The sequence below is a fragment of the Paramisgurnus dabryanus genome, chromosome 2, assembly GCF_030506205.2.
Source record: "Paramisgurnus dabryanus chromosome 2, PD_genome_1.1, whole genome shotgun sequence".
Lineage (NCBI taxonomy): Eukaryota > Metazoa > Chordata > Actinopteri > Cypriniformes > Cobitidae > Paramisgurnus > Paramisgurnus dabryanus.
The window spans coordinates 22,084,473-22,104,453 of record NC_133338.1 but is presented as its reverse complement, the minus strand read 5'-3'; the positions used below and the strand labels follow the sequence as shown (position 1 = coordinate 22,104,453).

Genomic DNA, 19,981 nt, shown 5'->3' with positions numbered 1-19,981 from the left:
TTTGATGAACGGGTTTTGTGTAATTTGCCACCAGTTTTTGTGAAAAGTCATAAAAGTACTACTTTACCATGTAACACACTTACAAACATGCAAACATGCACTGACTTGCACATCATAATGCTTCAATAAAGGGCACATATTATGCACCATCAAGGTGTTTGGACATAAATATGTGTTGGCAGGAATCAGATCTATGTTTAACCAAAAGCCATAACTGTCTCTTGGTAAGTGAGTGAGGAGCTGTAGCTCATTTGCATTTAAAGGTACACACATGAAAACTGCGTTTTTGGTTCCCACCCAAACAGGGGCATTTTGGACATGCTATAACACATGATCTGTGGGGTATTTTGAGATGAATCTTCACAGACGCACCTGACACTTATATTACATATTGTAAAATAGACATAATATGTGCCCTTTAAACCAGAGCCTTCCCTAAAATTCAAGGGCCCAAGACAAAACCTTCTGTGTATGGGCCCTGCCTGTGCTCCCTGTAATGTGGCTGTAACACAGGGACGCACGCCTTGGGGGCCTCATTTTAGACCCCTTCATTTCAGGGTCCAGGACAGTTTCGCTGTTGTCCCACTATTAAAATGACCCTGTTCATTGCCCATCAGAATGAAAATTGAAATCCAATGTCTTCTCTGCACACTGCAGTCATACAGAGCATCTGCATAAAGCTGTGAATGTGTGTGGGTGTGTGTGTTCACAGTGGAAATGCCATTGGTATTTTCTTGTTTTTGACGCCACCAGCAATGTGGTAATGTTGTTCTCTTTCTCTTTTGCCTTTTCCTTTAGACTTTAGATCTCTTTTTTACGTTCGTACACATACGCTCGCATTTTCTCTTTGCAATGTGTATTTTCAAAAGCCCTCTGGATATCTGCCTATTCCCAGATTCCCAAATGTGCAATTCTAATCCCCAAATTGGCTTTAATCGTGTACAATCAAACACATCAGAGTGGCTCTTTAGAAGTACAGTATGTTACGAATGTGTAGATCTAATCAAGTAACCGTTTTGTTCAGTGTTACATATGCTCAGAATAGAATTCTACAAAGCATTTACTGTTTTATAAAAGAGAATGAACTGTATGAACTGCTGAGCTGCTGTTGGGGGAACAATCAAAGTTATCACATCGGTGGCCAACATCACAATGTGTTTTACGATTGTGATTCCTGGAAAAAAAAAATTCCCCCTGTAAACATACAATTTATGATGCAGAACTCTTGTTTTATTTAATATGATTTAAAATAAAGCTTATTCAGCCATTTTGTCATTGGCTGTTAAAGTTGGCTGTGAAAGCCCCCAGATTTTATGTTTGTGCAGTTTAAATGCCCATTTTTGTAAAATAGCCTATACTGCTGCAGATACTCCCTATTGTATGTGTGCAGCGTTGCTGTACTTTTATTATTTGAATTTTTTGTCCTCTGTATGCTTTTTCAAGGCCAGTTATGAACCAATTGAAAAAGAATCGTGACCTGTGAATTGAATTCTTCTTTAATTTTCCAAGATTTTTTTTCTACTATCTCTAATATTTATGTCTTGTTTATCTGCACAATATAAAAATATCAGTCTAGAGGTTTCTGAAAAAGGTTGGCTATCTTTTGATACAAGCAATATTATTTTTTTGTGGAAGACTCAATTGGAACTTCAATTGGTCTGAAATAATTCATACGGTACTGTATAAAAAGTATTGATTTTGTCTGTTATTCCATATTATATTACTCTAAGGCAGGGGTCTCCAATCTTTTTGTGAGCAAGGGCTACCGTAATGGACAAAACAATCTGGAGAGCTACTTTTTTGATATAGTCTACTCAAAACTTTTTAGTTTTATTTGTTGATTTTATTTTACTTATTGAAAATGTTTATCTTTGTTTATAATGTTAACATACATGTTGTGCCCGAACGAGTTCATTGAAGGAAAGTTCATGAACTCGTTCATATTTTGGGCGAACGTGAACTGAACTTTTTTTTTTTATTACTGCCTGATGAACGTTACTGTGAACTCGTTCATTCTGGTGCTTGTGAACGGCACGCTCTCTCAGTTTAACGTCGTTCAATAGTGTGCCAGATTTCTATAGAGTCTTTCAGGCGAAAACCCGGCTTAAACACACTGTAAACAGGCCTTAATGTGTAGCAGAAAAAACACCCAATCTGGCAACACCGCCACCAGTCAGTCAGTGTTTTATGGCTGCATGCGTCATCAAAACAACACTGACTGGCTATTAATAAAATGCGCTTTGGCGGGCAACTTACAGACTCCGGACGGGCACCTGGGTGCCCACGGGCACCATGTTGGAGAGACCACTGCTCTAAGGCATGGTAACATCCAACCACTGACACTTTAGAAAATCCTCCAAATAAAGGTTATAAAATTTCCACACAGCAATGTTCTGGTGGCATGCAGATTAACATCACTACAGTACTGCAATGTTTCCCCTGTGAGAACGGGTTGTCTTATATTTTTATGGGGTGTTTAGAATTTTAATATTTACTGTCCGTTTGTCACTTTATTGTACTTTAGAGTCACATATGCACAGCACTCTTCCTCACAACCTACAACCGGAGGAAATCATTCAAAATGACTCATGAGCAGATTTAGCTTTGAGAACAGTAACTGCTGTCTTGGACCTCAAAAAACAATAGGGAGCAAGTACTACATTACATGGCCAAAACTATATGGACACCACTCTCTAAATAACTGGTTTGGCAATTCCAGTTATACTCAGGGCCTAAAATTAAGTATATAAAACTGTGTCAATTGGCAGTTGGCCGGTGACATTTTTATGAATTCAAGGCACGGGAGGTTTCGACTTCATGCATGCCGTCATAATCCAATTGAATCCGGGATGAATTTAAAATGCTGGACTGTGAGCCAACTTCAGTGCCTGACATCAAATATGTTTTTTGTCTCAATGGTAGAGATATAAAGAAGAGTGAAAATTGTGACAGCAGCAACTAACTCTCTTAGAATTTAAAATTGAATGTCAACCAGCAAACATGGGTGTTGTGGTATCAATATATTTTGTCATGCTGTGATCTCTATTTGCCTCTCGCTCTTCTCCTGTAAAAATGAAAGGGATAATGTAAGGGGAATTTAATGACACAGTTTTCAACCACAAACTGAAAACTTTTAAGCCGTTTTTGCTGTTTATTTACATGACAACAGCAATTTTGGGGCCTTTGGGAAAAGGTTTTACGTGCAAGTCTTTGGAACAATAGCTGTTTCTCAATTTGATGGCTAGGAACTCCAAAGGCTTCGTTCCAAGACCGATTGCATCACAGCGGAGCGAAAGAAGGCTGGTTAGGCTGTCCCAATTTGAACGCTGCTTAAAATGCAGCCTCAAAATGCTTACGTGTTTCCTCGAGCTGCGAAGGATTGAACAAATGGATTCTTTACAGCCTATAGACTATCTTGAAATTCATTGCATGCCTGTGATGGCTGGATATCATAGCTTTATATTTTGTTGGGCTATTTGATATACTGTTGGTTAGTTTAATCTACATCAACATGTCATACATGTCATATTATCTAAAAGATGTCATGCATATGTGTATTATACAGTATGACAGTTGACATCACCAACTGGCTTGGCATGCAAATACAGAGGTTTTTAGTTTATCGCATTTTAGTTGTTTTTTTTGTCTATCGGTGTGAAAGTGGAGTTTTCTTTAGACAACATTTTCGTCTTTGTCCAAAAATGCAAAGGTAAAATTTTGTTTGTGTAAACGTGCCCTAAAACATATTTTTTACATGTACATGAATGAACTGTATGCCGCGGTCCAATGCACAGCCTTGCAAAGTATAGTTTGACTCATATTTAACTCGTACGTGGATGCAAATGTTCAACGGATGCGCATTGCGATAAAATTCAACCTGTCTCCTGGGCTACAAACCACATTCTTCAATGTACGCATAGGTTCAACCCGCTGGTATGCATACAGTAGGCGCCCACTCTTCTTATGATTAAGAAAATTGCAACACGCGCACTGTATGATTACCCTTGCAGATGCACAAATGGTGGATCATACAAGTCTGAGGGAGGCATTAGGATGCCGTTTTGGAATGCTAAGGTGGACTGTCAGTCTGAGGCATGTAAGGGTAAGATTGATTTGATTGTTTTAGCATAATTTTCCACTCTGGTCCCCACCTGATGCTGTCATAGGCCTGATAATCTACTCAAACATCTTCAGCCTGTCCACTTGCACCTCACTATCAGATTTGTTTAAGCAAGAGAGAGCAACAGGGACAAATCAAGAGAGAGAGGAAAAGAAAGGTACCCAACAAACAAAACCTGTAGATTATTATAATATTAAAGCTGCAGTAAAAATAAACAAATTGATGGGTGGGTGTTTGGGTAAATATAAATCAATAAAATATAAATCAATAAAAAGTGAATAAAACACGAAAAGATTGACACTCATTCATTCAGTAAATAGAGTTATTGATGAAAGAGGTTTTTGGTGACATGTAAGTAAATTTTTTCATCATATGTTTTTTTTTCGGTTTCTGAGTTGGGTGTGTAAGATACAGGGGCATCAGTTTGTGTTGAAAAGTGGTGGGGACAAAAGATCAGATGAAAAACATTACAGCAGGACCGGGAAAATATTGAATAACGACGCATCAAAAATGGGCATAGCGTAGGCCAGGCAACAACATGAAAATACTCAGCAAAAATCCCTCAGCAATGTTGACTGCACATGTAACAGTCCCTGAAACACCAGCTCAACCGAACAGTGCCAAAGCACCATACTGTAGTATTATGGTGTACAGCAGTACGTTAAAGGTATAGTGGAAGATTTTCTTTTTCCGGGTGGATCATCAAGACTATTGGTCATCCCAGTTGTCAATCATTCTGATGATATGTTTACGTACTGTAAGGCTGTCATACGTGCTCATCCCTAGGTTTGCTTTCTGCGCATGCGCACTTTCAGGTGTATGTGTGGTGGTCTACAGTTTCAGTCATTCATTGAAGCTCGCATTCTCACCATATTTATTCAAAATGTCTGAGGGTCGCAAGAGAAAAAGTGTTTACGAATTGTATGACAAGAAGAGGAAGGCCTCTGAAGAAAGAAACAAGACCAGAGTGTTTTTGGGAGAATATTTCACACAGGGTGGGCTTCCCACTGATGCCTCAGTTGCGAAGTTTCTACTTGACAGTTAAAGTTTGGCATGCTATTTGAAGAAATCCATTTAAAAACACTGCTAGCAAAAGTTGATGTAAGCTATGATTAGCGATGCTAGCCTTGGCACAAGTCACAAACCGCGCAGACACGGTAAACATCTCAATGTATGAGCCGTGCCGCAGCAACTTGTAAACAGAGCGATGAGAAGAACTATGCTCATGCATGCTCTCTCTCTCGTCCACACGTTAACAGGCGTTCCCTCTCTGGATGAGGTAGAGTTTTGTGCATGTGCTTTTTTTTTTTAAAGTGGAGGGGCGGTTCTTTAAAAAAATTTGGGAAAATCTTCTGCTATACCTTTAAGTCAATGACTACAATGAAATTCATTACATATGTAAAAGGAAACACACCCTAAAAAGCATACAGTACAACGCAACATATGTGACCCTGGACCACAAAACCAGTCGGAAGTCACACAGGATTCACTTGATTTTTCAGAACATTTTAACCAAATGCTTTCAAAAAGTGTTGGGGACAAAATCAGCCATTTCAAAAAGTGGTGGGGACATGTCCCCAGCGTCCCCAGTGTAAATGACACAGTGTACCTGTTACAATTAACCCCACCTATGGGGTAAGTTGTAACGTTTGAACTTCTGTCATGTTTGGTGTAATTGTCCAAGAATGTTAAGTAATAGAAACAAACTTCAAATGGTCATTTGTAGCAGAGATGTGTGTGTTGCTTGTGAACAAAATATAATGAATCAAACTAAATTTTTTTAAATGATTGAGCCAATACCAAACGCGTCAGGTTGTGCCCTGCTCTCCCCTACATAGTATTATTCTGGCTTCAAAGGGCCAAAATATCATATACTGAATAGGGCACAAATGAGAAAAGAAATGAGAAAACATTTGTAAAAATGACAAATTTCGATGGCATTTTATTTTTCATGCAAAGAAAATACAAATGGTTTGGAATAGCTCCTAAGTGTTGATGTGAAGAGTGTTTTTAATTAGCTTGTGGAAGCTTGGAGGTGTTTTGAATATAGACGGACTGTTCTGAGCCCCTTTGAAGTTTTGAAAATGAGAGAAAACACTTTGACACATGACAAAACAAATAATGCAAACAACATTTTCTGGGCTACAGGCACCAGCTGGAGCATTCAAAATGAGTCGTTTTCTCTTAACAACATCAGTAGACAGTTTAGCTCAGAGGTGTGTCACTTTTGGACAAGGAATCATTGTCATATTATGATCCAAATGAGTGTTTAGAAGGAAAGAAGCAGTTTTCTCCTGTTTACCCTTTTTCCCTTAAAGTCGCCATGAAATGAAAGTAGCGATTGTCTTATGCAGGGGTGTCCAATCCTGCTCCTGGAGGGCCGGTGTCTCTGCAGAGTTTTATTCCAACCCTCACCAAACACACCTGATCCAGCTAATCAAGGTCTTAGGCAGACTAGCCCTGTGTTCCAGTTCGTTTTTGTATGACCTTCCCTTGCTAACGTCTCGTTCACTCGGATGTACGTCATTGCTTACGTTGTACGAGTGTCCACTACTTGCCGAACACTTGAAGTGGGTTCAAAAGAAACACCCTAAGCCCTTGATCACATGGAAAATGGAGACCGCCCCCTACATCATTTTAACTGTGCAAAGTGCGAGCTGCTGAAGTGACGTCACAATCGTGTTGCATTGTGGGATATGGAGCTGCCACAAGTGTACATATGAAGTAGACTCGTCAAAATCGAGGGAGCGAGGGTCTGTCCACATAAACTTCCCTTGTTCACTTGACGAAGTGGAACGCACTTCAAAATGGAGACAGGGATTCCCCGAGGGGAAGTGTTTAGGGAAGTTCTTGAGTGCGTGTCTAAAACTGGAGTGGGACTCAGCCTAGATACTTTGAGGCAGGTGTGTTGAGGGAAGTTTTAGCTAAACTCTGCAGGACACCGCCCCTCCAGGACCGACTTTGGACACCCCTGGTCTTACCCCTGGGTGTTTTCCGGGGTAAAGTATATCCATATCCAACGGCTTCTGAAATTAAAGAAAAAGGTGGTGCTAGACTTGAAATTGTCCATCTAGAATTGATTAGACCGTTGGAAGTTGGGTCATGTTGCTAATTGCTAATGGCTGTGATCTTTTCCCGGACAGCACCCACCTGCCATACCATATGACCGGAAGTAAAGTGAGATAATTTTAAGGAGGGGAGGAGATTTACGTTTTTGATTAAAGATTATGAGGGCACGTGAATTTTTTTTAAATAATAAAGCTCACAGATAAATCTTTTTTTTAAATGCCACAATATTCCAAAGAAATTACAGTTATTCATTTAAATTTTATCTAAACTAGCTTGTTTTTCAGTGTTTCGTTTTGTTCTGTAGATAAAAGCCACCGGATAAATTGTGTGAATATATATTATTAAGTTACATTTGAATATATACAATTCTAGTTGAATTAATTTGTAGGAGATTGTAGCTCTAACTCAGTGATCCTCAACTCCGTTCCTGGAGGCCCACTGCTCTGCACATTTTGTATGTCTCTCTTATCTGCCGGCCTTATGCTGCGTTCCAGGCAGGTTTTTAAACTCGTGAGTTACGACTTCAAAACCACGACTCTATGCGTTCCAGGCAGCCTGTAACGCGTGTTTTTACAACCTTCTACCGGTAAAAGTGCACTGGAACGGCAGTCAAACCCGTGACTTCCCACCCGTGAACTCGTACTAGATCGATGTACTCCCAGTTCAGAGTCGTGAGTCGTGGTTTTGAAGTCGTGAGTTACAGGTTACAGGTTGCCTGGAACGCAGCATTAGTTCAGTTCATGGTGATCTCTTCTAATGAGCTGGTGATTTGAATCAGGTGTATTAAATAGACATACAAAATGTGCAGAGCAGTGGGCCTCCAGGAATAACGTTGAGAACCACTGCTCTAACTAACTTGTAAGCCCTTGGATTTATGATAATTTTTGACCAATTTAAGTTGGTCAAAAAATGTAATCTTTAAGTATAAAAATTAATAACAAGTTTTTATGTCTTTATTGAACTCTCTAAAAACATTCACAGGGTAGAAAGAATAGTGAAACCCCAGGTCAGTGGTTGGCAACATGGCAACAAAACTGGCCCGCCAGCTATAATATCTGCCCTTCACCTGCAGCCAGATTATTTATATAGTGACTGGTTCTTGAAAATGTGCCAGAACACTAGTCGCTTGTAGAAAAGTGCCCTCGCTAGAGCTCAACGTGTACAAATGCAGTCCCACAAGTAAGGGCAGTGATAAGTTCTCACTTGACTCTCACAGCTGGACAACACAAGATGGCTTTTGAGACTTTGGGCGGGACAATGACTGGTGTCTTTGTCCCGTAAATGGTTGTTTGATGTAATCAGTGACATGCATAAACATTGTTCCACAATCTGTGTTCATTAAATCTAGGTAGAGAAGGCTTTTGTTTGATCAAAAAATAACGCAACTTTTTAAGGTATTTATTTTGTTTTGAAATTTTGTTAAATTATTCTTTGACTGTGTTCTGGCTTGATGCCAAACTTACTTGCCGACTCCTTCACTAGGTTAATGACTGAAAAAGTTAACAGGAGTCAGAAGTCAGAGACCCTGGGGCCATCAAAGAGCCAAAGACCAAGTCTTGGTCAACACTATTATTATTTTTTATAAATAATAGTTATTTTAGGCAAGAAACATAACCTGAAACTATGCCTCAAACAAAAAAGATAATAGAACTTTTGACCAGAATGAAGGTGGAAAGGATAACAAAACATTTTTAAATGCTTGATGATAAGGAAGTCAGACAAATTTGGTATACTGGGACATCGGCTGGTATGCTGGGACACCAATGTGTATTTGTGCCTCCAAATGGCTTCTTTAAGGTAATGGTAAGCTAAGTCCCAGACCCTCTTCCGGACCAGGGGAACATCGGGTGGTTTGTAGCCGAATATGCACCGAAATGGTGTTAAGCCAGTGGTTCGTTGGTGCAGCACAGAATACTCAAAGAGAAAACTAGTTCCAGCAATGCTGGTGGCCATGACAGAAGGTCCAGAGGAACCACCTGATTTCCTGTTTCTCATACTCGGTCGCCCAAGTGCCACACCTTGTCGTATGCAAAAGTTTGGGCACCCCTGACAATTTCCATGATTTTCATTTATAAATATTTGGGTGTTTGGATCAGCAATTTCACTTTGATCTATACAATAACTGAAGGACACAGTAATATTTCAGTAGTGAAATTATGTTTATTGGATTAACAGAAAATGTGCAATATGCATCAAAACAAAATTAGACAGCTGCATAGATTTGGGCACCCCAACAGAAAAATCATATCATCAATATTTAGTGGAGCCTCAATTAGCAGAAATAACAGCCTCTAGACGCTTCCTATAACCTGTAATGAATTCTGAATTCTGGGTGAATATATTTTGGACCATTCTTTCTTGCAAAACATCTCCAGTTCAGTTAGGTTTGATGGTTGTCGAGCATTGATAGCCCGCTTTAAATCAGCTTGCAGATGTATAATGATATTCAGGTCTGAGGACTGGGATGGCCATTCCAGAACATATCAGAATGTACTTGTTCCTTTACAACAGTGGTTCTCAATCCTGGTCCTGGAGGCCCACTGCTCTGCACATTTTGTATGTCTCTCTTATCTGATGGACAATAAGATCTCTGCTAATGAGCTGATGCTTTAAATCAGCTGTGTTAAACAAGGGAGACATACAAAATGTGCAGAGCAGTGGGCCTCCAGGACCAGGATTGAGAAGCACTGCCAGAGTAGATTTTGAGCAGTGTTTTGGGTCATGTCTTGAAATATCCAGCCCCGGCGTAACTTTAACTTTGTGACTGATTCCTCAACATTATTCTCAAGAATCTGCTGATATTGAGTGGAATCCATGCGACCCTCAGCTTTAACCAGATTCCCAGTACTGGGAATTTGTTTCATCAGTCCAAAGCACCTTATTCCAAAATGAGGCTGGCTTGTCCAAATGTGCGTTTGCATACCTCAAATGACTCCATTTGTGGCGCGTGTGCAGAAAAGGCTTTTCGGATCAAAGTGCACTGAATTGTTGAACGATGCACAGTGATACCATCTGCAGCAAGTTGATGTTGTGGGTCTTTGGAGGTGGTCTGTGGGCTGTTTTTGACTGTTCGCACCATCCTTCCCTTTGCCTCTCCAATATTTTACGTGGCCTGCCACTTCTGGCCTTAACAAGAACTGTGCCTGTGGTCTTCCATTTCCTCATTTTCTTTACAGTGGACACTGACAGCTGATATCTCTGCGATACCTTTTTGTAGACTTTCCATTATTTGTTTTTTAAGTCATTTGAGAGTTGTTTTGAGGCCTCCATCTTGCCACTCTTTAGAGAAGAGTCAAAGAGAACAACAACTCACAATTGGCCACCTTAAATACCTTTTATCATGATTGGATGCACCTGTCTATGAAGTTTAAGGCTTAATGAGCTCACCAAACCAATTGTGTGTTCCAATTAATCAGTGCTAAGGAGTTACAGGTATTCAAATCAACAAAATAAAAAGGGTGCCAAATTTATGCAGCTGTCTAATTTCGTTTTGATGCATATTGCATATTTTTAATCCAATATACCTCATTTCAGGCTGAAACCTCCTCCTTGCTTCATTCAATTGGTCATACAAAGACATTGAAATCTAGTATAGGCTTTAAATTAATAAGTAATGAAAGGAAAAAAGGGCCAACCTTTGTGTCTTTTGGCATCCAGTATGTACTGGAGATTCTTATGATCTGTGTAAGCCAGAAAGGGATGACAAGCTTGAAGTATTTGGCCATAGAAGTTGGACAAGATAGAAGTTGGTGAATCCAAGGAACTTTGAGTTCTTTAATATCAGCAGTTGTTGGCCAGTTGGTGGCAGTTGTTGGCCTCCTGTAATATGGCGGCAATGGTCGTCCATACTTTGGAAGTAGATCAAGATAACATTGATATATACAAGCATAAAGTGGTGGAGAAACTGCTGGAGCTTCTCATCCATGAAATCTTTACAAAGGGGGTGGGAGCGAGGCCATAAGACATGATGATTCAAAATGGCCACTAGGGGTGTTAAAGGCAGCTTTCCATTCACCCCTTACTCTGATGAGGTTGTAGGTGCTGCAAAGGTCCAACTTGGAGAAGTACTGTAGACAGCTACGGTTTCTAAGTTCTAAAGCTGCTTGGATGAGAGGAAGGGGATAACGGAACTTGACAGTGATATTGTTAATAGGACATAATCAATACATGGTCTCATATACTCCTTTATGGATAAATCTTTCCTTTGGCTCACCCAAAAGTAGGCCAATGGCACCACTGTTTCCCCACCGGAGTTTTATAGAAATGGGGCAAGCAAAACTACACAAAGACAGGTATTTTCATCCACTCATTTCCCTATACAATTGATTATAAATAATAATTTAAAATTATAATAATAAACTAATTGCAATGCCAAACTTGTGTCTGTAAACAGTCCTTGTGCATAATTCACAACCCAAGTCCAAGTTGTGACCCTGCACACCAAGTCCAAGCTGTGACCCGGCGATTACACTCTGCCACAGTTATGCCGAGTTCAGCCTGCATGATTTTAGCCCTAATTTTGAATTGCCGACAGGTTTTGAGAAATCGAAGACGGATGCCCGAAATCACAGGCAAATAGGTGCATGTGCACGTGAATGACAATCAAACAGTGTGAATTATCAAAGATGCAATTTAAAATCATGCCATGTGAAATGTGTTCTGACTGAAAAAAACATCGGCGATGACCTACAGCCAATGAGAGAGCAACATACTGGGCAGCTGGAATTTCGGGGAGGAGTCTCCCCAACCATTTGAGAGCACATGCAATTTGTATGGCAAGCTTCTTGCAGACTACCATTTTTAATAATAATCTTAGTCTCATGTGCTTTTGGTTGTAAGACGTAGTTTGCGGACCGGGATAAAGTTGTCGGCGATTCTTCCTATGGTAAAGTCATGCAGTGTGACATAGGTCCTGTCCCAAATGGCACACTTTAGGTGGTCTTGTTGCCTTAAATTGTGCGTGCTTGCTTAGTCTACGATTGCATCGGGTGTCCCATTTGTCATTCGGGTGTCCCCCTTTGCACCCTTGATGCGGTCTTCGGCGAAACCTGCATTGCTGCAGGCTCCACACACTTCACCAACCCAGAAGTCCTTGCAAAAGAGCAATCAGACAACGAATGGGAGGAGTTCACCACTTCTCCTGCTATTTCTGGTGTGACGCTCAAGTCTGTCCCAAAATATGACTCCGGTGCACCCTCGTGGACTCGCGTCAAGGGTCTCTAAGGTCTGCACTACATAATGTCATCAAAGTGTGCCATTTGTGACAGGGCCATAGAGTGCAGGTAAGTGAAGTGCTATTACACGTGCTTGGTGATTACGTGATGAGTTGCAGGTGGTGATGATTAAAGGCCGCGGTATACTTTTATTTGCAGATTTCCAAGTATACTCCCCGCGGCTACACGCGGATGGCCGCGTTCAACACTATGCGCAATACAAATGATTTCTTATTCAAATTATTAGTCTAACAGACCGTCAGGGCAGCACTGATTTGGCGACATTTACAGTACATTCAAACATTAGGATAGGTGAAGAAAAGTAACTGATCCACCATTGCAAACACAGTTTAGTACAAACAAGAAGACAACAAAGAACAGGAATCAAACATTATAGTAACAAACATGCTCCAAAGCTTTCTGTTCTTGGAAGAAGTAAAAGTTAAAGAAGAAAAACGATAGTGTGTGTGCAAATGCTGTCTATTTCCTTTGTATAATTGTTTATAGTGGTGTGTCCCTGTCTAAATATTTTCATGCGCATGCGCTGTTGTACGCGGACTGTACGCGCACTGTCCGTGCGGTCTCAAATTTTGGGCTGCACACGGACGGTCCGCACGGCCGGCCGCGGACCCTCCTGATAGGGCTGGGCCGGTTTGGATTTTTTTTTACCGCGGTCGGTAATCAACAAATTCCCGCGGTTTTGCGGTTTATTGGCAAAGACAATGAGTTAAATAACATGCATGATTTATTTATCTTTAATACAAAACACATGCAAATTACTTAAGGAACATGTAAAGTGAATATTATTTCCTTCCACATTTCTTCAATTTCAACATTCAACAACTTGAACAATTAATATTATCAGTTAAAAAAAAATGTTAACGCATTGTGCGTGTCCACACGTGCCTACAGACATTTCGCCACTTTTCTATCCTTAATTTGTGAATAGGCTGTAAATGACGCAAATTATTGCTGCCCTGATGGTCTGATAAAATAAACATTTGTATGAGAAATCACTTGTACTGCATATGTGTCCGTGCTTGAGTATAACTGGGAAGCTGCACGGAGACGCGTGTGTGTGTGCAAGATGACGCGGTCTGTATGTCTCGCGCACCCGGGCAGCCCGCGTCTGTCTTGCCCGCGCCCGGGCAGCCCGCGTCTGTCTCGCGCTCGCCCGGGCAGTCCGCCTCTGTTGCGCGCTCGCCCGGGCAGTCCGCGTCTGTCTCACGCGCGCCTGGGCAGTCCGCCTATGTTGCGCGTGCTCGGACAGACCGCTTCTATCCTCGACCCTTACCATAAACATCTGTCTTTTTCCACAAACAGAGAAAGAAGACGCAAAAGCAAAACTTTTTGAAATGTGTCCTGCTTTAGAAATGGCCACTGTTGTAGGCTAGATGAAAAAAGAGAAATAACCTCTTTGGATATTAATCCTCGGACTGATCGCGTGCTCTTTATGTTGCGTGAAAATTTTATAATGTATGAAACCTAATTCTGTTGTTGATCTGTTGCGCCTGTTTGCACGTTCAAATTAGATAAAATGTTTGTATTACTTTAAACGAGTGACAGACAACGTCACCTGTATTTCTACTCAATGACAATTTAATATTAAAATCATATCAGTTAATGTTCAGTTAACAAGTTGTGGTTGTTAACAAGCTGCGTGTATAACATCCGCACATATACACACAAGTGCAGGCCAATGTTTCAAGTTTTTTTTTTTTGCGGTTATGACGGTGAGGAGCTCAGACCCGCGGCATGGGTCACGTGACCGCGGTATGGCGGTAATCCGGTTACCGCCCCAGGCCTACCTCCTGATGACGAAAATGACGTCATGTGGACGGCGCGCATACGCGGACGTCCCTAGTATACTTTTGGCTTAACACTCGGGTGCCTGTGAATATGATGCTGTGTGATGACAAAAATTACTAGCCTAACTTATATTTCAAATATTGTTAAGTTATTATTAAGAAAAGTAAATTTTACAAGAAGAATAAATAATAGCATAAACGTTCTGTATTTTTCAGGTTGGTTGTGCAGTTTATTTCTCAACTGTTTGCGTTCACTTACAACAGCTGCGTCCGAAAACTCTAAATTGCTGCCTTTTGCGGCAGCTTTCCAAGGCAGGAAGGTATCAAGGCATGTCCGAATGCAATGTTAGGTTTACTTCCTGTCTCCTGAGATACCTATGCGTGGGCGTACAATAAGAATGTGATTGGTCGAGAATAGTCAAGTTCAAAAAAATAAAATGGCGGCCAAGGAAGCGACTGGAGCACAAATTTAATGTAAATAAAGGTAGATTTTTACTTTTTACACCTTTTATTGCATTTCTAGAGAGGAATTAGTATTGTAGTTTTCAAATATGTGATTAGTTATCACAAAGGTGCTCTCTGTTTATATTTCAAACACGCTGCCTTTGAAGTGTGTCCGAAAGCCTTTCTCTGAGGTGCCTTCATGCCTCCGAAGTCATTTCCTCATGAGACAGCAAGGCAACGAGTTACTGCCTTGAGTTTTCGGATGCAGCCAAAATTACAGAGAATGTTTCAAGGATATCAGCGCAGGCATTTTGACACAATTTTGTGGGAATTTGTGCGTTCAAGTGCAAGTAGACATGATTGAGAAATCCTTTCATTAATTACGTCAGAGATGTGGATTTCTGGGCACATGATGGGATGTGCGTGCACACAAAACTTCTCATTATGCCTACAAGTTCTCCTTCACGCTAAATTGGCAAAGCTTAAACAGTAACCGTACTGCAAACTGTCCCGAGCACCGTTCACGCTGGCCACAGACCATCTGACATTTTCAACAGTTTTTATTTTAAATAATGAGGTCTATGCATGGGTAGCTGTTGCTTTTGACTCCGTGCGTTCATGTGTATAGTGTAATACAAGTATGTATGTCGCAGACTCGCCTGGACAACCACCTATATTCTCTTGTAGGATGTGCCGGCCCTTGTTGAGGGGTTTGGGGAAAACACAGTGCTGCTTTGTATTAAGGAAGAAGGCACAGCATACCAACATCAAAATCTCAGTCCAACTGTAGTAGTGAAGGAGCCAATATGGACTTGTGGGCTTTGCTGCCTCAGGGCCTTCACAACTTGCTAACGTCAACAGAAAAAATAAGTTCCCAGGTTTTTAAGGGGATTTTGCAGCAGAACGTAAGATCATCTTTTTGCAAATTGAAGCTTTCCATAAGTTGGGTAAAGGAATTGCACGGCGACCCAAAGCACAGTTATAAGTCAACAGTGGCATCAACAAATGGAAATATGCCTTCTGTATTGATGCAGTCTGCTGAATCCCTCTAAGATCCTTATGACCTCTGGAGAGTCATTCATATAAGACATATCAGAAATATTTCTGGACTGAATAGGTTTAAAACTATTTACTCCATAGTGTTGTGCACGTTTGAGCTGCGTTTCCAAGAAGCATATTGTAGAAAGGGTCAACCAGTAATTATATATAATGCATCTTCAATTTGCCCTGTGAATGCTAAAATGTGTTTACTTAAGACATGAAAAGCATAGCTGTTTGTGTGAATTGTCACACAATTTTTTATTTGTTAAAAATCACATCACATAGTGTGTACAGCATGTGTGGGTGTGTAAGGAATTCCCAGAAAAGAATTGTTAGACTACAGTGTCGTGATTATGGCGAGCATGTGAATAATAATGACTGAATAAGACTCGAGAAAAAGGAATGAAACACCAGCTGATGGACAAATCAATTCAAGAAAGGTAATAAGAAATACTGAAAATATAAAACAAGAATTGAGAAAAATATACTTTATATTATACGAGTACTTTAGAGAATGCATGTGAAATGAAATATTAAAAAGAAAAATACAGAGAAACACGGGGATAGAGATGAAGATGAGAGCAGATATGTACCGATAGATAACGCTGACACAGAATGGGGGTTTGTCAGGGGATGGGGTCGCCTTGGCAACCCTGCAGCTCTCCCTGCGTGTAGCTGTCAGGCAGCGCGTCAGAGCCGTGCAAGGGTGTGTGTGCGCATTCTTGCGCGTTACCACTAGACTTTCAATGAAGGAATTAGCAAGAGCTCTGCCACACAATCTATTTATAGCCACGGAAGAGAGTACCTCTTGAGAGAAAGTTATTAGGTGTGCGTGTGAAGTCTTGACGTAGGGCATCGTTGCGCAGATGGTGCATTGTGGTTGGTTGAGGTTCTTTTATATCTGCTTTCGCTCTCTCTCTCTCTTTCCTTTTTGTCCCACAAGAAACTCCTCACTCTTGCTAACAGGCTAATTGATTTGATATAAGTTGTTGTCGGGTGTGTTTGTACAGTACAGCTACAGCAATTGACGAAAATAAGCCCAGGGCTCACTAAAGTTCCCGCTCACTTCTGGGACTGTTACAAGAAACAGCAATTGGAAATGAATTAGGTTATGAATGATTAGGTCTCTGAAAAAGCTGTTGACTGGACAGTATAATGGCTAATGATTGAAAATCTTGGATGCTTCATGTACTAAACGCTGAAGGGTAAATTCACTAAACATTCTCTTTTGTGACCCAATACTGAATGCGGCATCTCAGCACAAAACTTACTCATAGTCTACTTAAGCCAGGCTTTTCATCCGCTGGGCCATATTTGAATGAATTCATTGGCATTTTTATGTAACTAAGACTTATTAGAGATAGCACCTTATCCACAAAACTCCTTACAGTTGGTTTAAAGAGGCACCTCCAAAATATATTCAGACGTGAGCATATTCGCTTTTAGTGCAGTTTCGGGTTTCTAAAGCACATTGTTGAGCAATACAGTACAGTCTGCAACCTAGCACTCCAAACTGACATGCAAGAAGGGAATTGAGTTGTGCAAATGGTGATCAGGCTGATTTTGTGATTGCATTTGTAGTGTAACCTAATCCAGATGCAAAAATAACCCAGACAGCATGTGCAAATATAATTTTTGTATCTTATTGCAAATCCACTAAAGGTATGCTATGAATGTTAAGAGACACTTAAAGGCTTGCCTTTGTTTTGGGTGGTAACAAGCCGCAAAAAAATCTTACGCAGACACAAGGAAACATGCACGTGTACACACACATGGCCATTGCCCTCTCGTTCTACGCGAGTTTTCATTTTCGGCCTCTCTTTTTTCTCCCGCTGCTTCCTTTCCTCTTGTTTCTTCTCTCTCGCTTTCTCTCTCTCTGTGTGTGTAGCTCAAAGGGTCGTCTCTTCAGTGCCTGCTGCAGCTTAGGTGGCAAGTGGCTGTGAATGCAAATTAGATTTAAAAACAGACACACACGCTGGGCTTGTACCTCTTCTGGTGCTTTAGAAATGGATGAATGTGGAAGTAGAAACCATGAGAGAGGCAGAGAAAAGAAACAGTGAGAATGATAGAATGAAATAAAATATGAAGTTGAGAGTGCATGGACACGGAACTGTCCTTATGTCATATTTTATTGTACTGTGCTGAAAATGGTAACATCAAGCACGTTTGGACTAGTTGATGTGTTTTAATGTTTGGTTTAGATGTTACCGCATATTTAGATCAGCTGACCACTGCATGGCAATATCCCAGACACGACTAGTAAAACTATAGTCCAAAACTAAGATGCTTTTTTGAGTTGACATACCTTAAAATATATCAGTGCCATTTTGGCTCAAGATGCAGACCGGTAATGCTTTTTGAAAGCTGTGTTTTTAAAAACTATTTAAATGTGCTAATATAACTAAGGCCTGGCCCTGTCTAAATCTAAACCTTTAACCTCTAAATCTTTTCATAGTGGAAATCCATTTGAGATGCATGTAAAAACAGGTATTTATGATACTTTTATGATCATAGCACCTTAAACGGATGTTAATAGCAGGTGTAAACAGAGAAGAGATGAGAGAGATGTGATGAGAGAGAGAAAATGTTAAAATGAAAGAACACTGTTAGTGACATTGTAATTGGATGCTGTTTATTAGTAGCTGTGTTTTGTATGTTTTAACAGGATTATATCAATGTCAGTGAGAAAATGATGGGAACAATTGTCTCTTAAATTGAGCTAGATTACATTAAACCAGGAAGATTATCCTACATCTGTCGTATGTGCACTTGTACACAAAATCTCTCATATTTACAAACAGACACACTGTAGAGGTTCGATATATGAGAAGACAAGTTATTAATAGGCTTCATAATCGTATTGAATAGCCGTCATAAACCATTTATTTTGATTATGATGTTTACGCTTACCAGGATGTAAAATAAATGCATCGGACTGATACACTGCTGTATGTCACTGTTTTACAGGATACTTAATTTAAAATGACTTTTGAGTATTAATGAATTATTAAGCATGCAGATTTATGACCTCAAATTAGTTGAGTAACTACATGGACTGTTAACATTAAAAGGTTGAACGTGAACAAAACGTACTGTCAGAAAATTGGCAAAAAAAATTCCCATGTTGTCACTTGGGTGGTACCCCTGCAAAAAGTACACCTTTGTACCTAAAGAGTTTATAATAATACCTGAGGTGAATATTGGTACCAAAGCGTGCATATTAGTGCATATTAGGGACATATTGGTGCCAAATACCCCCATTGTTATTTAATCACTCTGAGGGGCGGGTTCCCGGGCAAGGCTTATTCTATAGTCCCAGACTTAGGCTATGTTTACACGTGGGCGTCTATTTTCATAAACGGAGATTTCAACCTCCCCGGTTTCAAAAATAATATCATGCACACATGTCAGTTTTCAGAAAAGTGTTAATTTACACGTATCCGTGCATATATGCCGTCAAGAGAAGCTCAAGCCTACGTACAGTTAGCCAGAGCTGGTGGTGACGCAGACTGGTTCTTCGTGTTGGAGGGAGGAGTTGTTGCAGTAGGTGTTTGATAGCGATTCGAAATTAGACCTCTACGTGTGATTTCTCAACTCGCTCTCGCGGTACGTTGACATCATCCGTGTGTCGGTTCGTGCAGCGCCGCATGAAGTCGAACACGCATAAGGTTGCTGACCTCCGAGCACTCGTCTCTGCTCCTCGACATAATGGAGCAGCTGTATTTGCAAATACAAACACACGAAACGAGTTTGCACGAACATAAATGTGATCTTGGAAGCGTTCAGAGTAGCAGTAACATGTAAACATAGGTCGCACTTTTGACGTAGTTGCGAGCTCTGGCGCATACTGTGACGTTGGCCACCTTAACATCCGTTTGTCTCAGTTTTTCAAGATATTCAAGATCTCCACTCTGGCCGTAGTTTTTAGAAAGAATCGGTTTCAGAGGCGAGTTCTCCGTTTGCGTGTAAAAGAGGGCCACAAACGAAGGTAAATCTCTCAGTTTTTAAAAATAACCATGTACGTGTAAACAGGGCCTGAAATGCATGTTTGAAAAACATCTTGCACTGACATATCTTAACATATATCTGTGCCATTGTTTTGTATTTTGATGCAAACCAGTAGAGTTTTTTGTTTGTAAAAACTAGCGAAGAGTGGGGCGAAAGTAAAATTTTTAAGAAAAACTTAATTTTAAAAGATAATGGTGTAAGGGCTCATCTGATTTAGAGTGGTCAGACAACATTTAGGTTACTCTAAACAGGAAATACACTATTAGCCTCCAACCATC

General features: G+C 40.4%; 1 protein-coding gene across 2 annotated transcripts in view; it reads left to right on the top strand.

The window, feature by feature from the left end:
* Positions 1-19,981, top strand: part of nlgn2a (neuroligin 2a) — a 223,172-nt gene that overhangs the window by 99,339 nt on the left and 103,852 nt on the right. The gene's annotated exons all lie outside the window — the stretch shown is intronic.